The 11,967-nt window shown below is 35.0% G+C and overlaps 1 protein-coding gene across 1 annotated transcript in view; it reads right to left on the reverse strand.

Annotated features, from left to right (window-relative positions):
• LOC150106083 (BTB/POZ domain-containing protein 6-like) overlaps window positions 1–11,760 on the reverse strand; it is a 30,676-nt gene extending 18,916 nt beyond the window's left edge. The window contains exon 1 of the mRNA XM_090393830.1: window positions 11,707–11,760. The gene's annotated coding sequence lies outside the window, so the exon portion shown is untranslated. The remainder of the gene's footprint in view (window positions 1–11,706) is intronic.
• Between the last annotated feature and the right edge of the window lie 207 nt (window positions 11,761–11,967).

Here is an 11,967-nt window from a genome sequence, read left to right on the forward strand (position 1 = left end):
ATAGAATGCCGCCTGATTCTTTATTTTACAATGCACTGTTCCTAAAAAATCGGATTTGTGGACGGGAAACCAAGTGAGGTAGCCAAAGCGTATAGTTAAGTGCAAATAGACCATGACTGGTTGTGTAAAGTTTTACTGAAAGAATTCATGTTAGACAAAGAGAGAGAGAGAGAAATCAACTGGCCGTTTTTCTGAATTTTATGCTAGTTAAAACATATTAGTGGCACAGTCACAATAAAAATAAATTTTCTAGTATCCATAGGCATAAGACTCGTAGTGCGAAAGGTAGATAAACATAGTACGCAATAGTATAAGCAAGAAAGGTTATGAGAGAGAAAGCGCATAGTGCTAATTAGAAATAACGGTATTTGAAAGGCGCGGTAACCAAGCAGGCTTTATAAGTAGTAAGAAGTAGTAATAGTACACATTACTATAATAGGTTAATAAGTTTTAGCAAAATAGGCACTCCTTAGTTGAACAAACTCTTCCGCATCTGTCATCCTCACACTATATGCATTCAGTAGAATTATTCTTTCATATTCATTCTTTCTTTTACTTGTAGAATAGCGATAGAAATCTTTGGGGTTATTTTTAGCTTGCAGAGCCAGTCTCTTTTCCTACTCACATATCTTTCCGCACAACACTTGACTTTTCTGGCCTACTGCTTATACGTTTCATAACTGACATGATCCTTATACACACAGTATTCATTCCATACCATCCTTTTCTAACCATTATGTTCCTTAATAAGATTACACACCCATATGACTCCTACTCTATTTATTCTTCGAATTTTCTGGACACATTCTGATATCACATCATTTAAGTATTGTTTAAATGCTTCCCATTTACTATCGATCTTCTTCCCATCCAGCAACATATCCCATTCCACTGAACTCAATATACTCTTCAGTTGGTCATAATTTCCTGCTTTGTAGTTCAGCATGTAATCTTTTCTGAATGGAACATTGATAAACTTAGTCACCTCCCAAGTGAGTACCGCATGATCACTGTCACTAACCGGAGGTGAAAAAGTTATGTTTTTAACTGAAAAATCTTCTGATACTCTAATAAAATCCAACACTCTTTGAAGTGGAATTCTTTCTCTGATATGCAGCTTGAGTAAATTGTCTCGCAACAGCTCAAATTAGATTTCATTCATCTCATGAGATTTTACTGCTATCCAATCAATGTATGGATAATTAGTTAAAGTCACACATTATGATTACTCGTTTCGCGCTCATCATTTGGTGATGCATCTCTTCATCACTAATAATCGATCCAACAAGTCTCTCTTGTCTCTCTTACACTTATATTCTTGCCATTCCTGCCATTATGTTAATCCTGATTTAACTCTAAATTGTTCGGCTGCTGTATAATGAAATATGTTTCTATGAGTCGAATCGCATTGACAATGAATGCATAATGAGGAATGTAAAATTAGGACTCTGGCTCCTGTGCAAGTATGGTTGCACAGGAGCTAGGACACAGATTTTACAGTTCATGTGGATATTTTGGAATACAAAAATTTGTTGTATTAGATTATGTGAATTCAGAGAGCAGTTTGCTAGATAATTACCCTGGGAATGTAATACATTTTGAACTATTAAAATATATTCTGTGTCTTTTGTGTCCCTCATAAATAATACATCGCTTTTAGTTAGAATGTAATTCCATATTTCTGTAAAGATAATACTAATAATAAATTTTCGTTTACTGACAAAAAAAAGTACCAAACAGCAATTATTAAAGGGAATTTGCAGTTCCAATAGGGATCAGATTAGTTCAATAATGCCATATAATTGAACCATTTAAGTGACTCATACATGTGTATAATTAATTTGTTTAACGAGGATTATTAAAAAAAATGTCTTTGTTTAATGAAAATATATTGATGTTTTAGCCTGTGTGAATAAAACTCAATTTTTATGGCTACTCCATCTTCCGAACACTAGAGACAAGTAATTCATTTTCCTCCTAGAATTATTCCCAAATATCCATGCCTGCTCTGTCTTATTAAACGACGTCAGATGCGTTCGGCCTGTGTATTCCTGATTATTTCTTCAATCCAAATTTCCCGACATGGCGCATACGTTAAAAACAATGAATAAATTCGGTTATTTGATATTCTACTTCAATTTTTATTTTGCGCCACCTTCGAAAGGTTACATGCATACTTATAGTTTTTTACCGTGAGTGGGCAAAGGAGTTATATATCCTTTTGCTCTTGTGTCAAAGAAATACGAAGCATCCAACTGAGAAATAAGCAATTATCCCATGTTTGCATTTACTGTTTTATGACACGTCGATTCCACAGTTCCTCTCTGAACAAACATTTTCAAACTGACCTCTTGATGTAATTTCTAAGCTAGAATAAAATCGTAAGTATATTGCACCGGTTAAAGAACTGTAGATTTGATAATACGTATTGTCTAATATAATAGATGCCCTTAATTTCAGGTAACAAAGCATTAGTTTAAAACTTGCCGTAAATGAGTGGCGTGGATAGGATGAAATTCGTATGCTAGATACGTTTAGAACACCAGTAAGCTAATTAATTAGGAATACTGAATGCAAATATAGAAATTAAATGTAAAGCAAGAAATTGAATCTTCATAATTACTATTCTCACTGATTATAAAATGACTAAACAACACAGATGAACTCATCCAGCTTGTCGTAATATACTATGAAAATCACGTGAAAACTAAACTTGGTCATTTGGTCATTTGCTTACGCATATTGAGAAATGAGAAGTACTCCAGTGAATCAGTGACCGATAAAGGTACAAAAAACTAGCAACTGAAAACTAGACTCTTGTTGTTACAAATTGATTTTTGTTTAAACCATATACAAACCTCATATCTGCTACATGCAGATTTTGTTGCCAATGATAAAATATTCAAGATATGTAAAAATCTTGGTCGAAATAAAATATAGACGAAGGATAAAAAAGCAATAGACCATTAAAGATTAAAATTTTATGACGGTCACAAAGTTTATTATTCTCCTACAGTATATTTACAAATATACCATTCAAGTTTTATTATCACATTTTCTGTTGACTACAAATATTCAGTAGAATGTAAAGTAAATAATATTATATAAACATGTCTAAATATTAATAATAATCTTACATTATTTTCGCATACATATTAACAATTATTCGTTTAATGTGATAAGAAAGATCTCTTTCATTTTAACAATATCTAATAATTTTATATAAATATGCATCTTTTTTATGAATTTATATTTATATTTATTTATATATTTATATATTTATATTGAAATATAAATATAAATATATTATTTATATTTATATTTCAATTGCCACTTTATTTAATTCATAATTTATATCTACAGTCTCTTTTATATTAGCAACAGGGAATGCTAAATGAATTCATTTTACTATTTAATATTACCATTTTTTTAAAATAATAAGAAGATTCTTATTATAATAATATTTACAACATTCACATTACCTACAAAATATCACCAGATGAATTTTTAGTACAAGGGTGGTCTGAAAAGTTCTCAGCCTAACAATAAAAATCGAATTTATAATTTCAAAATTATTTTTGTTTTTCAACACAATCTCCCTTAAGACTGATACATTCATTCCAGCGATGCTCCAGCGCCATTATCTCGTCCCTGTAGTGATTCTCAGTAAGATCTGCAAAATACCCCTCTACAGCTGCTAACACCTGTTGATTCGAAGAAAAACGCTGACCAGCGAGGAAGAATTTTAGTTTTAGGGAATAGAGTAGATGTTCCAACATATAGTGCAGATCCCTTAATTTTCCTATTCACAAAACACTTTTGTGGGCAGGTGTATTGCACGACGAAAGATGATTTTTTTCTTCTGCAAACCGGGTTTTTTCTCACGAATGTTTTCGTCTAGTCTGGTTAAAATATCGGAATAATATTCTCCGGTTATTGTTTTACCCTTTTCAAGATAATTAATAAACAAAATGCCTTTAGCATCCCAAAACACCGATGCCATGACCTTTCCTGCTGATGGAACCGATTTTGTCTTCTTTGGAGCTGAACAACCGGTGTCTGTCCACTGTTTTGGCTGCTGTTTGGATTCTGACATGCAATGGTGAATCCAAATCTCATCCATAGTAATAAATCGACGCACAAAATCAGTTTTATTCTTGTTAGAACTCCAAGCACTGTTCAGAGATTTTTATGCGAGTGCGTTTTTGATCTGCTGTGAGCAACCGCGGCACACATTTTGTGCAAAGACTTTTCATTTGCAATTCTTTATGAAAAATATATCTCATGTGTCCTTTTGAAAAGCCTCTAGTCTCATCAATTTCACGCAATTTGACTGGCCGGTCATCCAACACCATATCTTGCACTTGATCAATCATTTTTGAAGTTGTTACACATTTTGAACATCCTTCACGTGAATCATCTTCAAGGCTGGTAGGCCCACTTCTTAATTGTCGAAAACGAAGGAGAAGAGTGCCCATACACTTTTATCAACTTCGAATGAATTTCTTTTGGCGTTAAACCTTCTTTTACAAAGAATTTTATAACCGCACGATACTCAATTTTATCCATTTCAAGGGATACAGGAGAAACCTTTGCTTCACACAGCAGTATAAAACAAAGCACTTGATAGAATGGCTTGCAATTTCACATGGATGTTTATGGCAGATGTACTAATTTTGAAAAAAAAATCTTGCCGATAGTGCTGGCATCTCTGGTCGAGGCCGAAAACCTTTCAGACCACTCTCTTAGATCATTGTTTTTGTTTCTTTCTTTCATTTTTTTTTATCTTTTCACCTAATCCAAAAAATAATTGTTTTGTCTTTTTTTTTCTTTCAGTTTTTTCAGTAGCACATTTTAATCTACAATTCATATCTTCGAACTATATCATTTTCCTGATTTTAGAATCTCGGCACACCTTCGTGGCATTCTACCTCGAATCACTTTGACATCATGGATCAATATAAAAGCCTCATATCAGCTAAAGCAATACGAAAAGCGTGAAGTTTATTGTGAATTTTTGAACACATGTTGGCCCATATTGATTAATTAGTTCCTGTACACAACAGAAATCCAGGAGATGTATGCAGAGATGAGGACGGGTGATCTATTCCTTTCACGATATATTAGTAACATATAATTAAAAAATCCTCACCTTTACATATCATTAGCAAAGTACTTAAAGGAGAATGAGAGTATTGCATAAAATATCTCTATCAAAAGAATTGAACCATTACAAGCAAAACGTATTTATTGTAGCATAAAAATGAAATTCAGCATATAGAGCCAATACACTATATTATTGGCTATTAGAGTGAGCACAAGTTCAACTGGAGAGAACTGAGAATTATGACACCATACAGTGGAATGCCTCCTTCTCTCATAGCGACTATACCGTACAGACCCAAGCCAAAGTAAAGGATTTATTGTATCACTAATTAAGTACAGGGTACAAACAATCTATATCAAAGAGTGATATATATGATGACTTCAAAAAGAATTACATCTGGATTTTTTATACCATTAACATTGTTCTGAAATACTATTTTAAGAAACAAAAGTCTGCCGAATTAAAACTAGCATGACAATATATTTCACAATTTAAAAATAAGCCTGACGCATAGCGAAGGGCCAAATTATACTTCTACAAAAATCAATCTAGCGTGAATGTGTTGACTTTAGGAGTTACTGGTACTACAAAGTTACATTGGTCAAGAAATATTTGAGTAAATAAAGCAAACATTGTACTGAAAATATTTGGACAACGAATGTCAATGGAACAAAATTTCAAGGACGAAATTAAAAGACGCACGAGGATAGAAAGCATTTGTAAAATTACTGTCAGAATTCAAAAGCCAATTAATATTATGCATGAAGATAAAAGATTTATCTAATATATCTTCCAACATGGACACATGGCTGTGGACAGTAATTTCAAAGGAAATTGAAAAATTTAGAACAACAAACAGTATAATATGGAAAGAATTGTTCTAATCTCACAAGACTGGATCACAAAAGAAATCAAAGTGTCTGACATCATAGTAACTGAGAAACAGTTGATCTGTCAATACTGATCGAGGAGCACATCAACGATGGACAAAACAAATAATTGAATTATTGTTCTGAAAATGGGAGGATAAACGAATACTACGCCGAACAAAATCACGGTGGATACATGAAATAATCGGATTTACAGAAGAGTCAGAGAAAAGAAAAGGGCCTACCATACAGATTTGAAGTCATCGCAGAAAGGTCTTCATCTAGTAGTAGTAGATTGACTACTACTACTGATGATGATGATTATTATTAAAGTATATTAAAATACAATTTTATTTAATGCTGACCATAAAACCAAAGTATATTATTATATTATTCCAATAACAATCTTTAATGCTTTTAGTGAACAAAAAATACTGCCTTCTGAAACTTAATGCTAACAGTATTTTTTTCTTTGCCCTTGCAGTTCGTACAGACATTAAACACACATACACACTGTATAAAAAGAAATTCACAATATACATGCTGTAAATGTTAAAATAATTGAATTTTATTTTTAGCGTTCTGACTGGCAGTTAAGAAGACAATAATAACACAGATTTCAAATCATAATTTTAAAGACAAAATCGTTCACATAAATAGTAAAAGAACTTTAATTATATTCCATTTCCATGCGAATGGTAGTTTATTCACTTCGGCAATATTAAACATACTTTCATCATTTGGCATACAAATTAAATCCAAACTAATGCGCTGTGCGCGCTTAGAACTTTCATATATCCATAAAAATGCAAACATATAGTGCAGTCAAATCAAATAACATCTTGATAATATCATGCAGTGTCTTAGATTTTTTCTATGCTGAAGATTTTTGTTTTGTAGCCGTGGATTCGATTACTGAGTGGTGTGTATGTACTGAAGAGCCCAAAAGTTGCTGAAAGAATATTCTGGGGTATTTTTTTAAGTACAATTGGTATACTGCGTAGATACTTAAAACATACTTGATTACTATTTCATCAATTCCGTGTAATATGAGTACTTTTACGGTAGTTAGAATTGTGTCTTTTGATCGAAAAACGTTTGCAGTAATAGTGTGGAGTTCATTATGAATGCCTTCATAATGAACTCCACACTATTACCTTCCCACTGAATACTTTCATTATGAAGGTATTCATAATGAAGGTATCCAGTTGTTTACTCCATTTAAGGTTTTTTCGTAACGACCGGCGTAATTTGTGTTGCGGGTTTGATTTCGGAACAGAAACCGTTTACATACCGTTCTAAAGAGGATGGGTTTCAATAAATCGCAATATGGTGGCTGCTCTTCTGATCACGACACAGAGACCAGTAGCTAGGTCGTCTGCTGACGGTTTAGTCCCCGCACTTCACACCTGAATGGTGCGGCGTAGGAAGCAGCGGACGCATAGTCTCAAAGGCTGCCTTGATGGTTCCGTTCTAATGGCCTCATTGCCAGAGCAATGGCACCGTAATAGTACGAAAGCACCTCAGGATAGGGCTGCCTTTCAATGTTTCAGGCACGAATAGTATCATTGCAGTGGCTAGACGGGATTCTGACTTAGAGGGGTTAAGTCATAATCCCACGGATGGTAGCTTCGCACCACTGGCACTCGACCAAGCACAAGTACCATGTGTCCGAACCTGCGGTTCCTCCCATACTCAGCAAGATTAGAATTGCAACGACTAGTCATCAGTAGGGTAAAACTGACCTGTAATTCTTAATAGCAGGATTGACTCTCTTATTGCCATCCTACTTTAAGAACCTAGGGACATTCTGTTTTCATTCTTTGTGGTTCGTGAACCTAAAGACGTTCATTCATGCAATATTTGCCACTCACATTAAAACTACAGACCTATAATATTATCAAATCAGCACGAACCATGGATTTGGCGATTCGAAAACTTTCACCTATCTGTGGTTAAATAGCCTCTGAAGAATTATCCCTAATGAGGCTAATAATGATTCATTAGTGGGGGATTCGCGCAATCCAGCCCACCAAATCGATCGAACGAGACAGCTGCCGCTTGACATTCCGAGAAAGTTCCCAACAAGTACTGTGCTGGAGCAGGGTGTTAGAATTGCGACACTACACCACCTCCTCAAGTCTACCCCGATCATCTCGCGATGGAGCTAGATAGCCAAAAATTCCCTACGAAAAAGCTGGTGTTCGTAGACGCGCGGCTGGATGGTAAGTTCTCACAGTTAAGTAGAGGACGTAAACATCTGCCTTCAGACTCCTCATATGGGGCCAGCCGGACCTGGTATAGGAGGTTAGCAATCCAGCAGGAATTACAAGCTGTTAACTTTCAGTAGCTATCAACAGACTCCCTCTGATGACTTGTGCTGCTGAAAGATGTCAATAAAATTGTCTCATTGTCTGGACCAGCAGAACGAAGACTCCAATCATCACGTCTGCCTCAAGGAAAGTCATGTTTACGCCCGGTAATTACCAGCGGTCTTGATTGATATTCTTGCACTTAAACATTCACACCACTAGCCAGAAATCACACTGGCGGCAACATCTCTCAACAACCATCCCAATTTGCTTTGTTTTAATTAGCAGTCGGATTCCCCTGGTCCGTGCCATTTATGAGTCGGCTGTAGAATCCGATGGACCATTATAATCATCATTTACGTTTTTGTGTTGTATTTTATAACTGAGTTATGGAAGCAGTTGGTAGTTACTTTTATTAGCTTATGCTACGTTTCCCGAGAAGAGTGTTAATGTGTATGTCGAATAGCAGTAATGCGGTAATATCTTCATATTGATATATAGGCTTTGTACGGCCAAGTTGCTAATACCATGTATATGTAGGATGAACAAAGGATCTGTTAATACTCGTGGTTTCACACTGCACAATAAATATAGGGGCATTGGATTTATTTAATAAATTATAAATAATTTAATTATTAGTTAAATTAATTTAATGAATATAATTATTATACTGTTTACTATTAAATTATGATGTTTCATATTCGTGATGCCAGCTTAGTTGGCCGAGTGGTTAGAGAGTATCCGCTATCCAGCTAAAATGCTGCAGGTTCGAATCCCGCCGTGGGCATGGATGTTGTTATTGTCCGTGGTGGGGTAGTGGTGAGGGTAGGCGGTAGATAGCGTTGGTGTTGTTGCGGTTAGTTTTAGTTGATAGAGTAGTTGCCCTCTCTCGAACGAGAGGCAGTGATAATATTCACTGCCTCTCGTCGGTGATAAGTTTCATGCCAAACCGATCTCAGCAGTAGTTTAATATATGGATATTACAATTAGCACACGTCAAATTCTGAATTAAAAAGCTGGAAATTATAACGAATTTAAGAGAATACCGGGTTTCGGTTGCTAGACGGGAAGGATACCGGCAATAAAAAGAAAATATTAAACATACATAAACGATGCTATATTAGAATCTCACTAGTGCTAGAAAATCTCAGTATGATGAAATTTTTTTATATAAATGATTATCCGCCTCAAACTTGGCATCTTTTCTACATTAGGAAAACGTGCTATCTCCTTCCCCAGTAAGACGAGATCGCCAAGTAACTCCATTTCCTACTTACAACTTTTCAGAAAAGTGTCTATCCTAAACACACTGTTCGTAAGCTACTTTTAAATCCACCTGCTTACTGTACTGTAGGTATCCCTGATATAAAAGATAAAATTCTTTAGAAATTTAAAATCCGCACTTGTTTTACTCTGTCCAAACTCCGTTTCCTTACTTTCGTGTAAGAGTAACGTCCCCTATTTTTGGTCAGACAGAGAAATCCATCTATTAGATGTGCCATTATCTGAGGTAATGAATCAGTTGGAACTGTTTACTAAAGCAATCGATCTCAATATGATAAAATGCCGCAACACTCTATGCGTAGAATGTTCTCAATTAAACTAACGCTAGTGTTGTCGTGCAACCCCTTTTTTCCTCCCAGTTGGAGATAAGCAAATTTCTTTTTTCTTTAACCACGAAGTTTGTATTTATTTTTTTTTGTTTTTTATTATTTTTATTTTATTTTAGGGTCACTGTCCAATCGGGTGCAGTATAGATCATCATGTTAAAAGTGGCTCCTGTAATATGCTCTCATTCGTTGGACTAATCCCAAGATTATTTTTGCTAATTTACCTAGACCTGCAAGCTTTTGTCAGCGATCCAGAGAGAAATGGACAAGTTAGTAGGATCCAACCACTTAGGAACCTTAACCACAAAAGTGGTTTTCGATAATGATTAACCAATCTTCTGTTTTTGAACTTCTCTAGAAGACATGAATTAACCAAAAATGGGTTTCCGAACGAACCTCGCAATTTGCAATATTGGTTATTTAAGTGGGAAAATCATCTTTCTCCTCAATGTGGCTACAGTGAACTATACAAATAATTATTCATCGCATCATAATAGAATTCAGCTTGCATGCTTATCAAAATAACTGGTCTAGCTGCACTGAACTGGATCAGAAACTAAGGCTTACAGTAATACTCATGTTTATATGTTTTAATTTCGTTTACTTGTACTGAATGCGCCAAACCCTAAATAAATATCTTCCGGTAATCCAATGCAAGATTGTAATCCTGCAATCCTGAGAGAGAGAACAGAATAGTAATGGACCTACACAGCTCTCTGAATCCAAACTTGCAAATTTTTTTTTTCCTCTTCCACCTCATGCTGAATTCTTTAGTATCAATCGGACAGCTATTTGCCAATTGAGAATATTAGTCTAACATCCATAGTTTATACCCATATGTTGCAATTCAAATATCATCATATGAAAACAATTTCTTTTATTTGCAAATCCAAGAGCAAACCTCAATAAATTCAATTGTCGTCATCCGTTCAATTCTGCATAAGAGCGTCTATAGTTCGATGTTTCTATTCTACAACCATATTTATATGACGTCAGCATACCTTCTCTAATTATTTTTAAGGCTTTTATATTCGCAAGATTTTCATTCAGCAGCCAGGTCAAGGATTGTCGGAAGCTAGACATTAAATGTTGCCTTAGACTATCTGAACATTCACTCCATACTGTATTTGGGGCACATAATGCAGCCATTTTGTACACAAATTGGAACGTTACACAAGACAGCTATTGTACTTATGTAAGTATTTCTTGATAAATAAATTATTACTATCATGATATTAAACTGCAGTGTGCAGAAGTATTTAGTAATTCTGAACTATTTACTGTAAATGTTTACTTTAATTATTAAGAAATGTGAGACATGAATTATACTATTTTATCGACGGCAATTTATAATCATAAGAATTATAAAGACAAATGTTCCGATGATGTCACATCCGGTTGCGAACGGAGACCAGGCGCCCGCGCACGCATTAATACGTCCGCTGAGCACTCTCGTAGACTACCATGTTGAACGAATCGCCCGTTGGAAGGAAAAGAGTCCGATTTTCGAAATGATTAATTCAAAAACCAATAATTGGCGGAAATTTTAATGAGTTGCGCTATCATCACTAAAAGGTAAGAAATCGCATGATATGCAAAATTTGAAATTTTCTGGGGAAGGAAGAATCCGAACCTCAGAAGAAGTGATTTAAACAAACCTCTCGATACACTTTGTTGGGCGGAATTAAAATACTTACAAGAATAACGTCCGCTTTACGGATGGTTTATTAAAGAATACCCTGAATTTGAAATATTAAATTCAAAGCAAGCAACAATTCATACTAACAAATCGAATATTCCTTACTTACCGTGTAAAAAACTGCAAATGCTACTTGTCTGCTTGGAAGACAAATGAAAAATGGAATTTCCTCAAAGAGGACATGACGTCATTCGTTACCTGTTCTTGCGAAATCGTTTTAATGTGTAAGAAGCAAGATGACAGTAACGCAGTAACGAATTGGGAGCGAGAGTAACTGATTGTTTTCAGATGCAGAACGGCGCGTGATGGGGATAATAGCTGTCAATTCTGGTTCAGTAAAAAGTGACAACACCAATTGGTTTTTCTTTCC

This window comes from Typopeltis vanoorti, chromosome 6 (genome assembly GCF_054136105.1).
Source record: "Typopeltis vanoorti isolate ZY-2024b chromosome 6, IOZ_Tvanoo_1.0, whole genome shotgun sequence".
Taxonomy (NCBI): Eukaryota; Metazoa; Arthropoda; class Arachnida; order Uropygi; family Thelyphonidae; genus Typopeltis; species Typopeltis vanoorti.